Below are 4,991 nucleotides of genomic sequence, written 5' to 3'. Positions count from 1 at the left end.
AGACGGGTTAGGACGGCGCACCTGCCTGGGAGAGACGGGTTAGGACGGGGCACCTGCCTGGGAGAGACGGGTTAGGACGGCGCACCTGCCTGGGAGAGACGGGTTAGGACGGCGCACCTGCCTGGGAGAGACGGGTTAGGACGGCGCACCTGCCTGGGAGAGACGGGTTAGGACGGCGCACCTGCCTGGGAGAGACGGGTTAGGACGGCGCACCTGCCTGGGAGAGACGGGTTAGGACGGCGCACCTGCCTGGGAGGGACGGGTTAGGACGGCGCACCTGCCTGGGAGAGACGGGTTAGGACGGCGCACCTGCCTGGGACAGACGGGTTAGGACGGCGCACCCGTCCTGCGCTGCGGGGCCCCGGCAAGCCGAAGGCAGGTACCTGGGCAGGTAGGAGGGGAGGCAGAGGCGGCCCCGGGCTCCTGGACGCAGGAGAAGCTAGGGCCTCACTCCGGCCGGCCACTGCCCGCGCTGAGCGCACCCCTGCGGCTGCCCGTCAGCCCAGCGGCCCCTCACACCCTCCAAGGCCCGCGCTACGCCGTCGAGGCCGCGAGGGAGGCCCTGGAGCGAACAAAGGAAACACCCACAGCGCCCGGAGCACAGAAGCGGCTGCGGGAGCCCGCGGCTTCGCTAACGCAGTGCGGGCGGCGTGACAGGCACCGCTGCTGAGCAGAAGCAGCCAATCCGCGTGAGGAGGGGCGGAACCACTTCTGCGTCGGGACGGGGGGCGGGGGGAGGTGCTGCCTGCACATCCGGGGCTTTCGCCTTACCGGCGGCTGCCTCCCGAGGTTCCGCCTCGGAGGGCGTTCCCTAGCGCTGATTGGTTGGTAGTTACCAGGGCCTGCTCTGATAGGCTATCTCTTGGCGGAGGCCTCGCCTAGAAGATGGGGCGTTGTCTGTGCGTTGCGCAGGCAGCGAGTCCCAGGCAGCCCTGCCCTCCGCCGGGCGAGCGGGGCCGGCGCCCGTCTCCCGGGGCCTAGCAGGGGGAGCGGTCCCCAGGCCTGGCCGTCCTAGGGGGATCTGCGGGCGCAGGGAGGTGGGAAGAGCAGGGGGGCGTGGGGAGGGGCCGCGCGCAGGACGACCTTTCTTTGTCACATTTTTTCTAAAGATTTATTTATTTGAAACAATTCCAGAGAGAGAGCTTCCTTCGGGTGGTTCGCTCCGCAGGTGGCCAGGGCTGGGCCAGGCCGAAGCCAGCAGCCCAGTGCCAGGAACGCCATCCGGGTGTCCTGTGTGAGTAGCAGGGACCCAGGGACCTGAGCCATCATCGGCCACGTTGCAGGTGCGCCCGCAGGTAGCTGGGACCTGAACCTTCCCTCCACTGAGGGATGCTGGCGTCACAGCCACAGCTAGCCCACCGTGCCACCCTGCCAGCCCCTGTTTCTTTTTTTTTTTTTTTTTTTTTTTTGACAGGCAGAGTGGACAGTGAGAGAGAGAGTGACAGAGAGAAAGGTCTTCCTTTACCGTTGGTTCACCCTCCAATGGCTGCCGCGGCCTGTGCACCGAGGCCGGTGCATCGCGCTGATCCGAAGCCAGGAGCCAGGTACTTATCCTGGTCTCCCATGGGGTGCAGGGCCCAAGCACCTGTGCCATCCTCCACTGCACTCCCTGGCCACAGCAGAGAGCTGGCCTGGAAGAGGGGCAACCGGGACAGAATCCGGCGCCCCGACCGGGACTAGAACCCGGTGTGCTGGCCCCTGTTTCAATTTTTATTTATTTACTTGAAAGAGTTATGCAGAGAGAGAGGTCTTCATCCGCTAGTTCACTCCCAAATTGGCCACAACGGCTGGAGCTGCACCTATCCGAAGCCAGGAGCCAGGAGCTTCTTCCAGGTCTCCCCGTTGGGTGCAGGGGCCCAAGCACTTGGGCCATCTTCCACTGTTTTCCCAGGCCACAGCAGAGAGCTGGATCAGAAGTGGGCAGCTCAACCAGCGCCCATGTGGGATGCTGGCGCTTCAGAAGGCGGCTTTACCCGCTGCAGCGCCAGCCCCGCTGAGTTGGCCAGCCATTCCCAGGAAACTCGGTCATTTTCTCTTGGTCTTGGATGGAGCCAGGTTCCAGAATGCCAGTCCATAATTGTGGGGTGAGGTCTGCTGTCCCTGGCATATTGTAGAGCAGGGATACTTTGCAGTTGACTTAGACATTTGTGCCTTTCCTGTAGCTTCCTTCTGTCTCCCTCTGCCAGATAACTCAAAGTTTTAATGGTGTTATCAGAAGCCTCCTTGGAGAGGCTGATGATATCCACAATTTTTTTTTTTTAACAGGCAGAGTGGACAGTGAGAGAGACAGAAAGGTCTTCCTTTTGCTGTTGGTTCACCCACCAGTGGCCACTGTGGCCGGCGCTGCACCAATCCGCAGCCAGGATCTAGCTGCTTCCTCCTGGTCTCCCATGGGGTGCAGGGCCCAAGCACCTGGGCCATCCTCCACTGCACTCCCGGGCCACAGCAGAGAGCTGGCCTGGAAGAGGGGCAACTGGGACAGAATCCAGCGCCCCAACCAGGACTAGAACCTGGTGTGCCGGCGCCGCAAGGCGGAGGATTAGCTTAGTGAGCCGCGGCGCTGGCCTCACAAATTTAAGACTGTTCCCTCATTTAATTTCTTTAACTGTAGCTCTCTCAGGTCTCCAAATTTCCCCTAAAATTGTAGGAGAGTCTTGAAATCTTTGTGATGGAACAATCTGACCTACTGCAATTTCTGGTGAGTTGTTGGGTTTTCCCACTGACAGGCAAAATAAAGGAATGCAGAGAAACCCCCTTTGGTGGAAGACACTGTGTGCAACGTCTGCATCCCATGTCAGAGTGCCTGGGATCAAGTCCCACCTCCACTTCCCATGCAGCTTCCCACTAGTGCACCTGGGAACAGCAGTGATGGCCCAAGAACTTGGGTTCCTGCCCCTATGTGGTAGACTCAGATGGAGAGCCTGTCTCCTGGATTCAACCTGGCCCTGTCCCAGCTGTTCTAGCCATTTGAGGAGTGAACCAGTGCACAGAAACTTTTGCTTTCTCTATCTCTCCCTTTCTTTCTGTCACTCTGCCTTTCAAATAAATATTTATTTTATTTTTAAAAGAACGCATCCTTTAATTCTAAGACCATATGATACTTGCTGTTCTCTGGCAAATTGGCCAACAGAGTGGGATTGGGTACTATGGGATGGATGTCCTGTAGTCTTTTTTTTTTTTTTTTTACTAGAAAGGCGGAGTTATAGAAAGGGAGGTGGGGGGTGGCTGGACTTCCATCCACTGGTTCACTCCCTAAATGGCTGCAACAGCCAGGGCTGGGCCAGGCAAAGTCAGGAGCCAGGAGCTTCCTCTGGGTCTCCCACGCAGGTGCAGGGGCCCAGGCACATGGACCACCCTGCACTGCTTTCCCAGGCCATAGCAGGGCTGGCTTGGAAGTGGAACAGCTGGGATCCCGGTGCCGCAAGCTGTGGCTTTAACCCGCTGGACCACAGCATGGGCCCCGAGAAAACAAATCTAAAATACACATGCAGGAGTGTTTCAAGGAGACTACGGGACCCGATCCGTCCCTGAGTTAGGAGCCTTTTAAAGCCAGTAGTAAGAGCGCAGCTGTTGCTTTGGGTCTCAGCGGATATTCTTAGCCCTGTGGTCAGCCTTTCTGGTGTTATCTTTACAGGTTGGGTGTTGACAGCCCATCCCATCTGTCCCTGGACCCAGACTTCCGGATTAACCCGACCTAAAAGACCTTCTGGAATGGTTTCAGGATCCTTAGGTGCCTCCTGGAGGAGAGCCAAGAATTCCTCGCCTGGCTGCTTGGGACTGAACACTTGTACTTGGCCTTGACTTAAATACACAGTAGCAGTCGACATGTTCCGTGGTTGTCTTCCCATGAGGGGGAAATGGCACAGTGATTCAGACACCACTTGGGCCTCCCATGTCCTGACCTGTAGTGTCTGGGTTTGAGTCTCAGGTCCTCTTCCTGCTAACATGCACGTACCCTGGGAAGACGGCAGGGAAGGCTCAAAGAGATGGGCTCTGGCCACCTACCTGGGAGACCTGGCTCTTGGCTTTGGTGCAGCCCAGCCCTGTCTGGTACAGGCATTTGGAGAGTGAACCAGCAGATGGAAGACCTCTCTGACTCTGCTCGCTCGCTCGCTCTCTCTCTCTCTCTCTGCCTCTCATATAAATAAATAAATTTTAAAAAGCATAAGGCGGAGCATTTAGGGATATATGGAAACCAGTGAGCCAGAAAGAATCTCATTACATCACCTTTCCTGACACTCCTAGCAAACTGGTTTTTTTTCTTTAAAGATTTATTTATTTGAAAGGCAGAGTTACAGAGAAGCAGTGGCAGAAGCAGAAAGAGAGAGAGAGGTCTTCCATCCACTGGTTCACTCCCCAAATGGCTGCAATGAGTGGAACTGAGCCAATCCGAAGCCAGGAGCCAAGAGCTTCTTCTGGGTCTCTCACGTGGGTGCAGGGGCCCAAGGACTTGGGCCATCTTCTGCTGCTTTCCCAGGCCACAGCAGAGAGCTGGATCAGAAGTGGAGCAGCCAGGTCTCAAACTGGTGCCCATATGGAATGCTGGCCCCGAGAGACCTTTTCAACAGGTCACCCAGCAGCTGGCACTGTAGCGTAGTGTGCTAAGCCTCTGCCTGCAGCACCAGCATCCCATATGGGCTCTGGTTGGTGTCCTGGCTGCTCTACTTCCAATCCAGCTCTCTGCTATGGCCTGGGAAATCAGTAGAAGACGGCTCAAGTGCTTGGGCCCCTGCACCTGCATGGGAGACCTGGAAGAAGCTCCTGGCTCCTGGCTTCAGATCGGTACAGCTCTGGCTGTTGTGGTCATTTGGGGAATGAACCACCAGAAGGAAGACTCTCTTTCTCTCTCTCTCTCTCTCTCTCTCTCTCCCCCCTCCCATCCCCCACCTCTCTGTAACTTTATCTTTCAAATAAGCAAATAAAAATATTTTTTAAAAAAAGTCAGCCCAGAGTATGTGGCTCCACTGTCAAGAAAATCTCCACTTTCTCCC

General features: G+C 56.9%; 1 long non-coding RNA gene across 1 annotated transcript; it reads left to right on the top strand.

The window, feature by feature from the left end:
- The first annotated feature begins 762 nt into the window (after window positions 1-762).
- LOC103345531 (uncharacterized) lies at window positions 763-4,164 on the top strand. Its single transcript, XR_515397.4, has 3 exons — window positions 763-1,037; window positions 1,135-1,283; window positions 3,635-4,164. It is a non-coding gene; the product is annotated as an uncharacterized lncRNA (long non-coding RNA).
- Window positions 4,165-4,991: the final 827 nt, after the last annotated feature.

This window comes from Oryctolagus cuniculus, chromosome 15 (assembly GCF_964237555.1).
Source record: "Oryctolagus cuniculus chromosome 15, mOryCun1.1, whole genome shotgun sequence".
In the NCBI taxonomy this organism is placed as follows: domain Eukaryota; kingdom Metazoa; phylum Chordata; class Mammalia; order Lagomorpha; family Leporidae; genus Oryctolagus; species Oryctolagus cuniculus.
Note: the sequence above shows the minus strand (reverse complement) of the source record. Positions and strands in the feature narration are given on the sequence as shown.